The sequence below is a fragment of the Leptopilina boulardi genome, unplaced genomic scaffold (assembly GCF_019393585.1).
Source record: "Leptopilina boulardi isolate dan_hultmark-lab unplaced genomic scaffold, ZJU_Lbou_2.1 LbouV2_353, whole genome shotgun sequence".
Taxonomy (NCBI): domain Eukaryota; kingdom Metazoa; phylum Arthropoda; class Insecta; order Hymenoptera; family Figitidae; genus Leptopilina; species Leptopilina boulardi.
This window is the reverse complement of record NW_026137922.1, coordinates 616620-634995: the sequence shown is the minus strand read 5'-3', so window position 1 is coordinate 634995 and position 18376 is coordinate 616620. Positions and strand designations below refer to the sequence as shown.

Below are 18376 nucleotides of genomic sequence, written 5' to 3'. Positions count from 1 at the left end.
ATACATTTTTAAAAGTCGATAAATCTGGTTGAAATTAATTACTTGGGGGTTTTCGAGGTCGCTGATTACTAATATGACATTAGTTTTTCAAAATTCAAAATGGCGGGTCTAAAATGGCAACCAAAATTTTATGAAATTAATCGGATTTGCTTTTAACTTGGTACTTGGGGGTTTTCAGGGTCGCTGATTACGAATATTATATTAGTTTTTTAAAATTCAAAATGTCGGGTCCAAAATCCTATCTCCGGCGATAGCAAGTGTTTCATTTAACCTAAATAGCATCAATGTTATATTTGTTTACATATTGCTGTGTGCGTCAGCTTTTATCATTTATTTAGTAACTAATGTTATCCAAAATCATAAAAGTCCTTTTTAATTACACTTTTAGTTTGAATCAGTCAAATTTGACTGATTCGCAGTCAAAATTGACTGATTCAATCAGTGTAGTCTCGCTCACTGGCGGACCAGTACAATTGACTGATTCAAACCAGTCAACTACTGTTACTGATTGAATCAGTCAAATATATTGAAGAAATTAGTCATTTTTATTGATAAAAATTGTAAATTTGATTATTTCAATCAATTATTTTGATTATTAAAATCATTAATTTTCCTTAAAATAACAATAGTTTGCATTATTTGTATAAGTGACTGTGACTGAGACGAGAAGTGATTTTTATTGATGTAATAGATTTTATTATTAAAATCAATTATTTTGAATAAACTTAATAGTAGTTTTTATTGATTAAAGTGGAAAAATTAGTCATTTTTAATGATAAAATTTGTAAATTTGATTATTTCAATCAATTGTTTTGATTATTAAAATCATTCATTTCCATTAAAATTACAATAATTTGTATTGTTTGAATTAGTATTTGTGACTGAAACAAGAGGTGATTTTTATTGATAAATTTAATAAAATCTATTATTAAATCTGTCATGTTTATTTAAACTTGTTAATAATTTTTATTGATGAAAGGTCTCTACTGATTGAATTAATAGTCTTTATTATTAAAATCATTTATTATTCAACATATTTTTATGTAAAAATAATATATTTAAATACATGTTTATATACTAGGATAATAAAAAATTAAAATTTATTAAATTTCTGTTATTATAAATATAATTAATGTTTACTACATTTTCTAAAATTAATTACGTTTATATATTGGATAATAATATATGGAAGCTGGTAACTGAATTTTTCGTTTTATTTGACGGAATCTTATATAAAAATGATTCCATAAAATTGTAAAAAAATTTTAAGGTAATTTGTTTTTGGTAGTAACTCTGGCAGAACTATAAGAGCTTTCATGTTTTCTGAAATACAAAAAAATAGCATTTTCTTTTTATTTAAAATTTAACTAGTGTGCTTTAGAATATAGTACTATGAAAAAATCTTACCATCATTAATATGAAACTCATCAATTTTTTTGATGACATCTTTCAGGTTTTCCTCCGCGTATTTCAGAATTCGCGGGGCGTAAAAAGATGGAAACTTTCCAAGAAATTGTCTGCATTCACTTCCGTAAATCTTTTGAAATTCCAAATCAATCTGTAAAAAAATCACTTTTAATCATGCCAAAAAGTTTAAACCTATATAAACTATAATTTCTAATGAAAAGCAATCTTGCCATTTCCCCATCAAAATCTAAAAGTCGTGGGTACTTTTGGAAATTTTCATTTGCGCTTGGATTTTCCTTCTGTATTCAGGAACGTCTATTTGCAAAAGTTTCTGCCAATGCTTGAATAATTTCACCTTCCTTATACATAGTAGGTGTCGTGTATGTCATCCAATTTATCTGAAATTTAAATTATAGAATGTATTAGAAACTCATAAGGTTTTTTTTACAATTTTAAAGTGTCCTCATGGGACGCATGAATATGTTCTGAAGTGAATTTGTTAAAATTTTGATTTGCCGGATATTCAATTTGATTGAATTTCAATTTGTCATAAATTCATTTTAATCGAATTTTAATTAGACGGGAATTTATTTTGATCGAATTTTAATTTGTCAGAAGTTGAATTTAATCAAAGATTACTTTGTGCGAATTGTTTTTTGAATAAATTTTCATGTACAACAAATATGTACCTTGCAGCTCAGTTCTTCTTCTGAAAGTAGTTTGCAGTTTGAAGTGCTGTCAACTGACGCTTCTTCCATAGATTCCTGATCTTCTGAATTTTTGGGTTTCTAAAAGTAGTCCTTTACAATCGTTGTTATGTAAATTCCTTAATCGAGGAAAATCTTTAACAATAGCTTTCGCTAATGCGGTTTTGGCATCGTTTGGTGGATAACTGTTGAAAAAAATTATTATAAATGAACATATGTAAGACTACATCCAATAAAATCTAGAGAAATATTAAATATTCACAGTTGTATAAATGAGAGAACTTACAATGAATTGTGTGTTTTTGTTAATTCTGCTACTAAGATTCTTTTAAATTAATTTTTTTGCTTCACATTCATATTGCCTTTCTCCGCGGCAGCAACGAGGGATACACCCTGAATGCTTGATATTAATATTTCCCTTGGACGTTGATTATTCTGTGAATACAAAGCAAAAGTGTTACGTATTTTTTATTATAATTAAAAATATATCATTAAAAATGTTAAGATTAGTATCTTTAACGCACCGAAAATTTTTCGTCTAATCATTGTGGACTCTTTTCAGGTACCAGTTTATTTTCTTGGATGCTTTTGTGCAATAAGGGTTCTACTATATTTAAATCTTCAGTTAAATCTCCACGCAAATTTTCATTTTCAATATCTTTTTTGTTGGTATTATTTAAGCTTTCATCCTTGTAAGAATTACTTGCATTGTCCGTTGCAATATGTTTTTCAGTTAGAGTTGCACTATCAGAATTATTTTGCCCTAAATCATTTTCCTGTAATCACAGATGTTTACAATTTTATTACATATATTTAATAAACTGTAATAAGTAAGTAGCAGGAAAATTTTCGTAGAATTCTTACGTCACATTTAGATTTTAAATCCTGTATAGTTTTAACTAACAAGAGAGCAGGACCCATTGTTAGTCCTATTGTTAAAAAATCAGCTTTTTCCATTTCCAAAATGCAGCTCCATTTATATCGTTGACTGGAAAAATTTGTCTTTATAATAATAATAGAAATAATATAAATATAATAAATAATATAAAATAATAATGGTAATATATAACGTAATAAATAAGTAAACTATATATACGGGAGAAAATTCTTGAAGTGAATAAAAGTAAAATATTTTGATTCTCGGAATAAAATTTTTACAAAACATAGTACCTTAATTCTGAAGTGAAACAATTTCATATTTGCTCTTGAAAGGTTTTCTCCTGCTTTTTTAATGGTGAAAAAATTTTCTTTGAAAACTCAAAAATTCGACCAATACAAAAATTTCCCCATGTATAAAATTATAAATTAATAAGTAAATACTGAAATTAATGTGCTCAAATTGATAGAATAACTATTTACCATGGTATACTAAATTATAAAATAATGTGCCGAAGGTTGAGATAAGAATCTCCGTTTCCAGGTTTTCTCCATACACATGTTGGTTTAAAATCCGCTAGATTTTGTGTTGAACTGAATCATTTTGCATAACAATTATTTCAATAATTCTTCCAAACTCCGGTACATTGCTTTCAGTTTCTGTTTAACTTCGAAGACAAACAAAGAAGCCTATTCTGCATTCAATACCATTCACGTGAACATTGTCTGTTTTGAAAACTGTGTCTTCCTCTTGTAGACCTAGATCAATTAAATCTTTCGCACTTCTTGTGTACTGAACGAGCACTGTACTACCTTCAAAATTTTGAACGCTGCTTAGTTTAAAATCCTTTTTCCCCAAGTACAACTTTGACTACATTGAGCAACTCTTATTAAAGTTTTTGAAGGATTTTTAAAGTTGCATACAACTGCCGCCTGTTTTTTCGAAGGAGTATGTTTTGCTTCATATCGCATGCTCCACATATGTATTGGTGGTCCCATTTCTAATATGTTGTCAGCTAAGTGAGCAGTGTTATGGTGCTTATTAATCATATTCGCTTCAGGAAACAATTGGAGGAAAGTTTGATGATGCTCATTTACTAATTCTTGGAGATAAGGAAGAATGTGTTTATCCAATTTTGGAGCAAAAATTATTTCCATTATTCGTAAAAGCAAGAGGATTAAATTCATGTGAGGGTCATTTTCTTTAACTTTATCAAATAATAAGAAAGGTAATTCTCTTATTAAACACCAAGTTTGCATTGCCCTTTGGCCTATCTTTTTATCTCCTAAATTTTGTAACATTGCAGATGTAAATTTTGCAGATGGTATGTTTTTCGCTTCGATTTTTCCATATTGAAAATGATGTATTCGCGAATTTAAGAACTCAATTGTAAAAGGTCTATTTTTCATCACACAAACGTAATAGTGAAGAACTAGTTTAATCTCATATGGACAAATTCCTTCCAAAAAGTCATGCATAATATCAAAAGTTACAGATTGTGTAAAATGAAAATATTTTGATTCGTGTAAAGGACAGTCGAATAAAATACCATAATCCTTTGACATTTCCTTCTTTTTTAAATTTTCTTCTAGATGTTTTTTATGGAGAGTTTTAGTTCATTTTTCAAAACAATGATATTTACCAGAAAGTAAATCGTTCTATTAATAAGACATGCTTTGCAAAAAACATGACAACCTGGACCAAGGAGACCGAAAACTTGAGTAGTTGATAATCCGTCACCAACAAATGCAAAAATCGAAGCTCTTAAAACAAAAATATTTTCTCCATCTTGTACAGTAACTCCGTCATCATTTTCCAGTTGTTTTAAATCTTCCAGAAAAGGGTCCAAAATTTTTTTTAAACCATATTTTATTCAATCCTGTTCAGCACAAAAAAATAGTACATGAATATTTCCTAGTGAAGAATTTACATGTTGGGGAAGATTTTGAATCCTATAATAAAAGGCTAATATTTTATGAACACCAGTCTTTGAACCTAAGGGGTTAACTATTTCAAATTCGTCAGCGTACAGTTCAATTCTTAAAGCATTTAAATATTTTGAAAAAAAGGGATGAGTTTTAAAATAGGTTCCATCAATAGATGAAGCTATAGTACCACCTCGCGATGATTTTTCTGAATTAATAGCTTCTCTTGCAACTGGATTCGACATTATTAGTTTTAAAACTTCAATTATTGGAACATATTGAAATGTTTCATGTACGTCATGTGGTTTAAATATACTTGTCTTTGCATCGAAAATATTTTCCGTCCTGTAACCTAAGAATTTTTCTAGTGGTTCAATATAATTTAAATTCTTTTTTAAAGCCGTAATTTGTTGCGAAATAGTTTCGCAAATTCTGAAAACTACTTTCATTGGTATCTAAACTGTTCAAAAGTTTTCGTGCTTCAAGATCATCAAGTAAATTTTTTTTCTTTAAAAATGATTCATGATTTTTTTTATAACTTTCCTTAGTTTTCGAAATAGCTGTTCCAAATTCATCAATTATATTAGTCAAAACTGTCCCTATAACAGAACTATTTGCCCTCAAATTACAAATCATTCTTATTACTAAATCTCGTAAACTAAAAGAATTTTTGTCGTGTTCTTGAATATTTTCTGGATAATCTTGGTGTTCATTTCCAAAATTATCATTAATTCCATTTTCTCCTATATTTAAGTTGCTGTGGTATGTTGTGTTGTCATGTAATATCACATTTGGAATTTGTCTATTTGAATGAAAGTAAGTAATGTGCTTACGCAAATTATAAAAATACTGAAAATTACGCCTGCATCCCTGCTAAGCACATATAAATCCTTTCTCTCCATGTCCACTAGTTACGGATAGTCCATGTATTGTTTGAAAATGATTTCTCAATTCATTCAAACCCCCTTTTATGCCGTTCTTACATTTAAAACAATTTAATCTCTCCATGTTATAACTTTTCTTTTATCTTTAGTAACTTATTATCACTGGAAAATATTCTAAGTCACATGGTCCTGAATATCACCAAATAACCAACCTATTAATCAAATTGTATAGAATATACTCTTTTTCAACTTAGTACTTTTAATAATAAATATTATATACATGGCCATTCTTACCTTTTAAAACTAATGCGGCGTCATTGTATATTGAATTTACTGTTTTCAAGAAATCAAACAGCTCATCCACAGTAAGAGCTTCAACAGTCTTTCTATTCATTTCTTCAATCTATCAAAGAAACAGTTACAAAAAATGTATTTATGGTTTAAATAATTGACATAAAATTGTTCAAAAATTTATATTTTTAATGAATGAAGAATTGAAAATAATGAATGAAATGATGAAAATAGTAAATAAATAATGAAAAATACAAAGTGTTAACTTTCAAAAAAAGGAAAACAATTTGCATAATTTCTTTTTTCTCAATAACAATTAGTTAATATTAATTCTTCTCATATCACTAAAAAACAAAAGCATAATCATGGCTAACTCCCAGTGTTAAAAGACTAGACAGAATGGACATCATTATTATATATAAATATGATTATGATGATTATTATTATATATATAAGGCAAAATTACTGAAATGTCCGAACAAAAAATTAAAAGTTCTCGAATTTAATCCATACTTTTCTAAAATGTTGTTATTGTTGGTGAAAGTCTAAAAATCAATTATTATTGAATTTATTAAAATAGTTTTTGAATTACAACGTTTTTAATTTTTGACTTTTGAAAAAAAAAATTTTTTTAATGTACAATATTTATAAGTAGAGTGCTTAAAAGTTAACATATATATAATGATTTTTAAAGCTTTTTTGACGGGCTACACGCTGTTAATAAAATTTTTTTTTTAAATAACATTTGACCTTGAAATTCAAGGTCAAAATGTTAATTTACGTTTATCTCAAAATCGGATTTTTTAAAATTATTTTTGACTATCTCATTGCAATTGTTTATTAACAATCTACTTATCCAAAATACTTCATACAGGGTTCGTTGGATGCGGAATTACGTTTAGTTTCAATTGCTAACTTCAGAATTACGGTAACTTTATTCGTTTGTAAAATATTTCATTTGTTATAATCATTAATTAATTAATTAATTAATATCTCAAAAACTTTAAAAGATCTTACTCTGAAAATTACATGTTTTGTAGGAAATTAGTCAAGCTTTCCATTGAGATAGTTAAAAATAATTTTAAAAAATCCGATTTTGAGATAAACGTAAATTAACATTTTGACCTTGAATTTCAAGATCAAATGTTATTTAAAAAAAAAATTTATTAACAGCGTGTAGCCCGTCAAAAAAGCTTTAAAAATCATTATATATATGTTAACTTTTATGCATTCTACTTATAAATATTGTACATTGAAAAAATTTTTTTTTTTTTTCTCTTTGTCCTTTTGCATTGAATTGTATGCAAATCGTAAACAAATAGCAATTATGCGTTTCAAATGATTTAAATTGCTATATTTGTCAAGAATGTTCGTGTCTTCGATAAAGATCTTTAACACTGCAGTCTGGCTAATGACCTTTTTCTCAGGTACGTCTGAGGTTACAAAAGATAGGGTAGGCCACGCGCTAGACTCTTGTCGGAGCCATGAAGGACCCTCGAACCATAAACCATTTTCCAAGAAACTTACTGGATTCTGACCCCTAGAAATAAAATCTGCCGGGTTATCTTTGGTGGGGACATGATTCCATTGTTTTGCGTCAGTGAAACTTTGTATCTCAGCCACTCGATTTGCTACAAACGTTTTTAAAATGTGTGGTGACGAATTGATCCAATTAAGTACAATTGTGGAATCAGTCCAATAATTGACCTGCTCGAATTGTAACCGCAAAGCCTTTTTTAGAGTTTCACCTAAGTGAACCAATAAATTTGCTGCGCACAATTCTAAGCGCGGCAATGTAACGATTTTGAGGGGTGCGACTCTGGATTTTGCACAAATCAAGGAGGTGTAATGATCGCCATCTTTGTTTGTGCTGCGAAGGTAAAAGCACGCGCTGTACCCCTTTTCACTTGCGTCTGAAAAGCCGTGCAGTTGAATGCAAACAGTGTCAGGTATGGTGATGCATAGGGATGGAAAAGTCGACTTCGACTTTAGTCGAAAGTCGACTTTCGATACTAAAAAGTCGACTTTTCGCGGTCGACTTTGATTCGGTCGAAGTCGATGAAAGTCGATCTTCGTCGGTCGACTTCTCGACTTTCTGTCAACATGAAAAACAACTGACACGTGATAAACACGCATGACGAAACTGTGGACTAACGGTTTTCGGGACGTTATATATTATTTTTCGTACATTGTGTTGCACGACATTATTTTTAATTAAATATTAAGCACATGGGTCCTAGTGCTGTTTGGATTTATTTTTCAAAAATTGGTGACGGCAGTAAAGTGCAGTGTACAGAATGTAAAAAGGAAATGTGTTTTAATAAGAATATTTAAATAATATTTAATAACAATAATTTCGATTGAATTATAATTATAATTAGATGATAAAGAATAATTTTAATATTTTAAAATAGAATGTTTTTACCATTAATGTAAAAATATAATCAATTACATTAAAAATGTTTATTCTGGATTTTTCCTTTCATAGTTAAGTATTACTTATTGTAATATAATTAAATTTAAGTTCATCAAATTAGATTTTTCTTAAAAAAATGATTCAGAGATAATTATTAATAAGTTATAAATGAATATTCTTAAAATAAATATGATTTCAAAAAAAGTCGATAAAAAGTCGACTTTTTTTACAAAGTCGACTTCGGTCGACTTTAAAAAGTCGAAAGACTTAAAGTCGATTGTAAAGTCGAAAGTCGACTTTTCGTTTCCCCTTTCCATCCCTAGTGATGCATCGCGGAATTCTCAGTTCGTTAACAATCGGAAGTTCTTTTTGAAAATCTAACCACCTATTTCTTATCTCTGTGGGAACTACGTCGTCCCAACCTAGCTGTAGTTTCCAAATGTCTTGAATTAATATTTTTGCGACGATGATTATTGGACCCAACAACCCTTGCGGATCAAATAATAATAATTTTGTTTCAAAAGAGTAACGAGATCGCCTTGAAGATTTAGAGCCTCTTCCTCAGTTTCCTCGCCTGTGAGGCAATCATCTACATAAAAGTCGTCCTTAACTACCTGAGCTGCTTTGGGAAAATTTCCCGATTCGTCCTCTGCCAACCGTTTGAGCGTGCGAGTGGCGAGAAATGGGGCGCATGCTGTTCCGAATGTCACTGTATTTAAAGTATACGTTAGAATCGGCTCATTCGGATCTTTGCGCCAAAGAATTTTTTGAAATTGACGATCTTCTGGTTTGACTTCAACTTGACGATACATTTGTTCAATATCGGCAGTTAATGCGAATTGAAAAGTTCTGAAACGAGCGACTATTGAAAATAAGTCTTGTTGAATTGTGGCGCCAACCATGAGAGTGTCATTAAGCGACAGTCCCGAGGTGGTCTTGGCAGATGCGTCGAAAACGACACGAACCTTTGTTGTTAAACTATCTTGTTTGACAACTGCTTGATGGGGCAGGTAATACCCAAAATCTCGAGTTGAATCATCTGTGACTAATGTCATGTGACCCAAGTCTAAATAATTCTGTATACATGCAACGTATTGAATTTTTAATTCAGGTTCACGGTCGAATCTGCGTTCCATTGAATACAAGCGTTGCAATGCTGTATTACGCGAATTGCCGAGAAGCTGTTTTTTATCATTGAAAGGCAAATTGACTACGTATTTCCCTGTTTCTTTTCTTACTGTATTTTGAGCAAAATGTTCTTCACACTCTTGCTCTTGCTTGGATAGAAAATTTTTAGAAGAATCTTCTCGACCTAACTCCCATAACAAAGGAAAACTACCGTATTCAATAACGTTGCAAGAAGCTTGCTTGAGAGTGTTGGTGGCTTGTGACTGCGCAATCGAACCGACCACGATCCAGCCCAAGTCTGTTTCTCGCAAGGAAATTGACAATCCTTTTAAATGAATTTTGCGTGTCCCTAACATGTTGTAAAAACATTCTGCACCTAACAACAAATCAATATCAGACGAGTTATAGAATTCTGGGTCAGCGAGAATGACTTCATTTGGAATTGAGAATGAAGGCAAGCGAGATGAAATGTTTTTGAAAACCAGAAATGTTAATTCATTTTGAGCATCGTTTGTTCGTGAACGCGTAAGCGTTGAAGTGTAAAAATTTATAGTTGTTTTAAAATTTTCAACTCCTTGCAATTGAATGTTTGATTTGCGCTTTTGCAAATTCAATCGAGAGACGCATTTTTCTGAAATAGCATTACACTGTGAGCCACTGTCTAAAAGTGCTCGACAAGTGCGATATTTTCCTTGATTGTCTAAAACATCAATCAAGGCAGTTCCTAAAAGAACTTGCGAAGAGGATTGAAAAGAGATTTTGTTTGATTGCACAACTTTAGAATTTTCATCTGAATTGGAATCTTTTTGTTCTTCCGCGTTGGATTGATTCGATTGAGAATTATTTCGCGTTGATTTATCGAAATGCAACAGGACGTGGTGCTTGTTTTGGCATTTTTGACAGGGACCTTTTCTACAGTCTACTGTGCGATGATTTGAATAAAAACAATTGTGACAAATCGATGCTTGTTTGACCTTATTGTATCTCTCAATTGGGGACAAACTTAGAAATTTTGCGCACGCCGCTAAAGCGTGAGACCCTGAGCACAAAACACACGAATATTGAGCAGTTTTTGGTTTCTCCGAGGTGGTAGAGGTCATGCAAATTTGAGACACTCGCGAATTATTTTGAGAATTCTTTTCTTTTTGAAAAGGATGTTTTTTGGGAACAGAACGTTTATTCGTGTTATAATTGGATTCGATAATTGCGCGACGTTCGAGAAATTCAATCATATTTTTCATGGAAGGTACCTCAATACTTCCTACTAAATCTTCCCATTTCTCAATCAAGTGATTATTGAATTTTTGCCTGATTATAAAAATAAGCAAGGTGCCCCACTGATCTACCGGCTGCCCAAGAGCCTCGAGTGCTCTGATTCTCTTTTGAATGTTGTCTAGTAAAGATTGAATGGAAAATTCTGCTGATATACAAGGAATATCAAACAATGCTTTTAAATGTGTATCAATTATGAATTTTTTATTATTGTAACGCTGTTTGATCAGATTCCACGCAACTATATAATTTTCCGTGGATGTTTCTAAAGAAGCAATTACATCGGCTGCTTCGCCTTTTAAACAACTTTTCAGATAATGAAATTTTTGAATTGTTTGAATTTTTGGATTTTCATGACACATTGATTTGAATGAGTCATAAAATGTCATCCATGTGTCAAATGTCCCATTGAAAGAGGGAGGTTGTAATTTTGGAAGGTGAAAACTAGAAATTTCTTGGGAACGTGCATCCGGGCCATTGCTCACAGTATGTGATTGTTCTGTGTTGACACTCGCGGTTTCTTTTTGTAAACTTAAATGTTTCTTAATTAAACCGCTAATAGAATAAAAGCGATTTTCAAAGGTAATGCGATCAATTTCATGCAATGTTAAATTTTTTTGAGTTTTATCTGTAATTAATTCTATCTGATCTTGTATTTCACAGAATTCATCCCAAAGTGTTAAATGGGCTGCTAATCTACCTTCTAAATCTAAAGATTCTAGATCCGTTTCTGAATTTATCGACTTTAAAGCATTTTCTGTTCGAGTGAGCTGGCTTTTCAAAGTTCCTCTTTGAGTAACTAACGCTGAAAGTTCTCTGGACATTTTTATTTTCGTTTCTGACACATATATTGAATTAAGGCATAAAAATGAGAGGATAAATTGGAAATTGGTAGTTCACAAGACTTACTTTTGATGTCCAAGTCCTCTTCTGGTTGCCTTGTTGTTGAAATGGATTGATTGATGAATATCTCGTACTCTCGAACAGGAATTGGATGATTTGCCCCAAAAGAATTTCTCTACGAAGATTGGCACTTGAAAATAAAGCCTCTTCGTAATTGTTGAAAGTGGTGCTGGTCTACTTCTCAGTTCCAGTGTTTCGCGGTGATATCACTTTGTAATCCAAATGGATTAAGTTCTTTTCGCGAAACGACTTCAATTACCGCACGAATACCAAAAGATGATTGTTTAATTTGTCACTTTGAAATGGTGTAGTGTGAAGTCCGTTGTTTTGAAAGTCACGGAAAATCAAACTTCACTTGTGGATTTGAAATCACAAGTACTTTTTTTTTTGCCGTTTTAAAATTACGGAATTTTCCAAAGGTTAATTTTGTGGTTTTAGAATTACAAGAAGAAACTTTCCGTATTGAAATCACCTAATTTTTAAATAAATCACTTCGTTGCTTTGTAATCACAAGAAGTGTTTTACCGTTTTTTGTTGAAAGTCACGGTTTAGTAATGCGCACTTTATTGTTTTAAAATCACAAATGTTCGTGCACTTTATCACTTTTTACACTGTTAAATTGGAATTAAAACTGAGAAGTAGTATGTCGCGAAATGTTCAAGTTCATTTTCTTTCACCAAACATCCGCGACTCGAAGGACCATGTTTTGTAGTGAGAAAAATTTAAAGGTTTTTTTTTTTTTTTAATTATTTTGATTTTTTGAGGAATTAGGAATTTTTCATTTTTTTTTGTTAAGTAACTATTGCACTTCTTAGTTGCATTTTAACAATTTATTTTTAATAAAAGATTAATCCTAATTTACAAGATGTCTATTCCTGACGGTGGTAGACAAGTATCTCCTGACAAGTTTCTGTTGAAGGCTTCAAGAGTGAGGGTCGAGTTCAAATTTGGCTAATTTGGAGAGGGAAGTTTTTTGGAAAGGAAATCTTCTGGAGAGGGTATCTTGCCCCTCAAATGGTGAAAATTAGGAAAAAAAACCCGAAAGACTCGAGCAATGTGCAAGACAGATGGAAATCATAACTGTTTGCGTTCTACCTGGAAGCGTTCTTAGCTAGAGCAATAAAGTAGTAAAAAAAAGGATTTGTTATTCTAAGTTTTGCTATCTATTTCGACGACACAAAATTGTACATGTCTAAACCTTCCAGGAGATGGACTTAAGATTATCCCCAAAAAACTTTACAAATTTTCAAAGACCTCACTCTTGTCGTAAATTTTATTATTATTTATTATTTAAGTGCTTGAATTGCTTTGCGCTTTATTATTTTTTCTTAGTAGACATAAAAGTAAACATAGAAAGTTTAAATTAATATTCGACTGAGATCGAACAAATGGAATTTTTATAAATTAATAATGTTACGATAATTCTAAAATTACAAATTTAAAGCTTAAAAATTTCGCAACCAACGAACTCAATCTTAAGTATATTGCATTAGTGGATTTTTAATAAATAATTATAATAAAGTATTCAATTGTTTATAAAAAATGCATTAATTAATAATATTTTCAAGTACAATAAATATTAAGATATAAATATGTCGCACGTCTGCAAGGCATATTGTTATGTTATTTTATGTTACTTTTGAGAACTCAGTAAAGTTTGAGTAGAATTTATTACAGATTAAATGAAAAAAAAATATTTCAAGATTAAGTTTTATGACAAGTAGAATTGGGTGTGAAAGAAATTTCTAGAATTTTTTTTAACGTATTTAACACAAACAAGATCGTACGCCGTAGGTCTCCAGGCCTACACACATGTATTTGAATCATCTGTTTTGGGTTTTCCCAAATTCTTTAACAAAAGAAAAAAACATAAACTCTAAAATTTCTACAAATTCATACAATAAAACACCATATTTTAAAACACCTAGACCCAAAAATTAAAAATTTTAAATAACAATATTGAATAAATATTCATTTTTGTTAAAATATATGATAATAAATAATTTTGAAAACTCAAGTTTTAACTGACTTATTTTTTAGTTTTTCTCTACACAACTTTTTTTAAAACAAAAAAACTATAACACATATAATATAAAATAAAAATGCTTAAGCAACATTATTGTTCGATAAAGATTTATTTTTGTATAATTATGTTTTCAAAAAATAATATTTCAACAATATTTTAATATTAAAATAAATAAAATGTTAGTGAAATATAATCCTGTTTATGCATTTATATTTTTTTATCTTTGCGTTATACATTCATTTACTTTAAATAAACTTGAGTAGAAAAGAATGACAAAATAAAGCAGTTCATTAATTAATCATATTAACAATTTAATATATATTAATATAATAATTACAATTGACTCAAATATTCGATTACTTGTCTATTATCATATAAATAATTACTTGAAGCAAATAGTATTTATTTGAATCAATTAAATTGTATTTGATTTGAATTCTAAAATAAATGATTCAAATATAAATATTTATTTCATAATATTCAATTAATCGGTTATTAAATCATATAAATATTTTTCCTAGTGCATTAATAAATGAAGATGAAAAACAATTATAGAAGTTAACTTGATGTGCAATGAATAGTAATATTAAATTTACTAGAAAAATATAATTAATTTTTTAATTACAATATATTACTTACCTTATTAACTTTCGACATGAAATAATCAATGGAAAAATATTTAAAATAATCCAGGCACAATATTCAAAATTCACATTATTAAAAAATCACTTAAAAAGGTGTCAATACAATTTGTCACATTTACTTGAGCACTAATCTCGTCAAAAGATGACTTAACACTGAAGGTCCAAGTGTCCTTGCGAGAGGCCCTTGCCATTGAAGTAAATAATCCTGTCTTAGATTAGGTTTGGTTTTCAAAGTTTGGAAAAGCTGGGAATAAGTAATGTACCCTACAACAAACAAAAAAACTGCAGCAAATTGCATAGTCTGATAGATTGATATTTTTCGCTAAAAGTACAGAAATTTTGACGTAAGCGACAATATTTTCATAACTTACATTATATTATATTTTACTGTAACTATTTATTTATTACTGTAGTTTTTGCATTGTAGGATAGTTAAAATATGGAGGTATAAAATTGTGATTGAGATGGTGAAAATGTAGTTTCCGCGATCATAAAAATGCGAAAATTTATATATTTTTTAAAATTATTACACTGTAAAACAAAAGGTATTAATATAATACCGACTTTAGGTACTAAATTGTCTTTTGGTTCTATTTTGATACCTAAAATCGGTACTATTTTAGTACTTTCTTTTTACAGTGTATTATTGTTAAAAAAAGTAATATTAACAGATATATTTGTTGAAATGACTGATTGAGTCTGTTAAAATAATTAACAGACAAATCAGTCAAATTACTTGACTGGTTTTCAGTCAAATTCAGTGACTGATTGTATCAGTCAAAATAGTTGACTTATTTTTTGTTAAAATTATTATTTCACCAGTAAAATCAATGATTTGTCAGTGAAAACATGCTTGACTAATTCAATCAGTCAAATTTTGACTTATTCAAACTAAGAGTGTACATATTTTAAACCAAAAAAAAATAATTAAGATTTTGTTGTTAATCTCTTTAGCATCTATGTTTAACATTGAAGGGTTATACCACCTCACGTATCAAAATTAAGCTATTTCCTATAATTTTTTTATCCCTATGGAATAAATTGTTCTAAATTTTTGAGTTTAATATAACATACATAATCTGTAGAAAAATAATTTTTTTAGTTATGATACCGTCACTACGCATAGTAACGGGGTTGCATTAGGAAGGTGGAACTCACGCACATTTATAAGCGTAAACTTTCGTTTCCTTATGCATCCCTGGCTTTGGCTGAACCATTGGCTACGCGTTTTCCTGTACTTTTCCTCTATTTTCCTGTCTAGCGCCTCCCTTTCACTTTTCACAGTTTTCCGCTTTTCTTCCCTTTCTCCAATCACGCCGCGTCTAACGCTCCACTCTCTCTACGCTTTCCTATTCGCTCTCTCCACTCTCTCCGTGCGGTCCTTTCCTTTCTTCCACGCGCTCTATACGTTTTTCTATTCGCTCTCTCCACTCTCTCCGTGTGCCCCTTTCCTTTCTTCCACGCGCCGCCTACGCTTGCTCGTGCATTAGGCCCACGCCTTCCCCACTCCTGCGCGTCAGGCCCTTTCGTTCTCGCCGGCCACTTTCTCATCATTTCTATTTTCCGGATCTCTTGCGCGCTTTATTTTTTTTTAAATTGTTTAAATAAAGGGTTGTTCGCGAATCAAATGTAATTTTTATTTTTAATATAGGCTCGCGTTTTTATATTAAACGCGAAACCGCGCTTATATATATATATATATATATATATATATATGTATATTATGCATGTATGTACATATATATATATAATGTATATATGAGGACTGTGTGCCGTGGGTATATGTATCTCTTTGCGGATGAGTAGGATAGTAAGTGTGAATGTTTTATTAATTTTTATATATGATTATAAGATTATTAATATTATTGTTAATTTATAATATAAATAATATAATAATAATTATTAGAATAATTAATTCTTTAATTAAAGTAGGTTAAGAGGGATGTGTGTGAATTTTCGATAATTGAGGAAATCTCGCGTGAATACACGCGACTTGACCCTTGACTCGCGGTTTCAGTCAAGAGTAAGAAGTGTATGGACGAAAGGTTGCCCCACTCTTGGAGGATTCTCCCACTTCTTCACGTTTAGGAAAAGTCACGGGCTATAAAAGCTGATGCACTGGACCAAAACGTCAGTTCTGTTGCAGAGCTCTCTCAGGGAAGTTACTTCTCTGACTAGCCTAACCTCTAACCCGCAACAGTTTGCAGTTAAACAATTCACGACAGTTGTACTTAGAAAATTTAAGGAAGTTTGTACTTAGAAAAATTCCGTGTTTTCAAACTTAGAATATTTTCGGAAGTTTATACTTAGAAAATTTTCGGGAATTTATACTTAGAAAATTTTCTGAACATCGGACTTTGAAATTTTTACGTGTTAGACACTTCACCTACCTTGTGTACTACCGAGTTTTTACTTGTATTTTGTGTTCTCAAATAAAATTTTTCTTACAACCGAATTTGTGATTCTCTCCATCACTGGTGCAACCAACCATGGTAAGTCCTAATCACATTAATACACTTAATTAGTGACAACTCAACATTCCGACGAACCTATGACACTCACGCCGTTACGGAGACAGTTACTGTCTCCATAACTGAGATACTCGTCACAACGAAGAGGTTACATTTTTCTTGTGAGGTATGAGTCACAACGTCTAAATCGAGTTGTCCCTAATTCAATCAACTTAAATTCCGGTCACCATCGTTATTGAGATCAGTTGCTGTTCTCAATAAAAGAGTTGCTTTTCTATTGTGAGGTGGTGAGTCAACTCACGGTTATAAAACATAACCTATAAACTACTGGGCTGAGAGAGGGTGCCTTTCTCAGATAAATCCCTAAATTTAGTCGAATGAGAGGTTGCCTTTGATTCGACACACATAGTCGGGTGGTGCTGCCCCGCTTCTTTAGACTCCACAGTTTATACATGGTCAGCCGCCATATTTAAGTCACCACCATTATTGAGACTAGTTACTGGTCACGATAATTGAGGTACTCGTCACAGCGGAGAAGTTGATTTTCTTTTGTGAAGTGGTGATTCACTCGTCATACTGCGACGCCTCCGAGAACGGCTTTGTTACAAGACTACGCTGCCCCCCGACTCGACTATTGGGACAAGGTACCTTACTCCCCCCACCTTACCCCCTATACCTATTAACGGTTCGCTCTCTTCTCCTCTTAAGTGTAAACGCAGAAAAGCAGCTAAATCTTGGGAAAGGAGCTGACGTCACCACGAACAACTACCATATAGGGAGAAAAGATACTGCACAGACGTAAAAAGTGGCGTACAAGTGGAAATTTTATACCGCGTCCATTCTTCCATTCTTTCATTCTCTAAATTTGTATCATATTCTTCTGAAATTAAAAATAGTATTTAGTTAAATTTTACATAAGAAATAATTGTGATTTTACGAGGGGAAACAATTAAAAAATTTGGTGTACACCTATTTCATATTTCAAAATAATTCATGATAATTTACGATATTTCAAATAATTCAGAATAATTCATATACTTCAAGATAATTCATAATAATTCCTGATAGTTCAAAGTAATTCATGTTAATTCCCGATACATTAGATAATTCATGATAATTTATATACTTCAAGTTAATTCAAGATGATTCATTATAATTCACGATACTTCAGATGAAGGCTAATGTATATACTTTAAGTTAATTCATTATAATTCGAGATATTTTAAAGTAATTCTAGGTAATTCATGATAATTCATAAGTGTACACCATAATTCACAAGTTATTTCCACCTCAGAATTTTACTAAGATATTAATATTATTGGGGTTTTACTTTTAATACATGATATTTCATATTTTATTACCTCTTTCCTTATCTATTTGATTATCCTTTTCCACAAGATTAAAATATTCTGCAATAAGAAGTTA

General features: G+C 30.7%; 1 long non-coding RNA gene across 2 annotated transcripts; it reads right to left on the bottom strand.

The window, feature by feature from the left end:
• Positions 1-1643: 1643 nt before the first annotated feature.
• LOC127286363 (uncharacterized) lies at positions 1644-14616 on the bottom strand. 2 transcript variants are annotated; one of them, XR_007843735.1, is made up of 4 exons: positions 14476-14616; positions 6095-6203; positions 2097-2299; positions 1644-1805 (listed from the first exon to the last, which is right to left on the bottom strand). It is a non-coding gene; the product is annotated as an uncharacterized LOC127286363 (long non-coding RNA). The 2 variants fall into 2 exon arrangements; XR_007843736.1 differs by lacking the exons at positions 6095-6203; positions 14476-14616 and adding exons at positions 2401-2549; positions 2639-2769.
• Positions 14617-18376: the final 3760 nt, after the last annotated feature.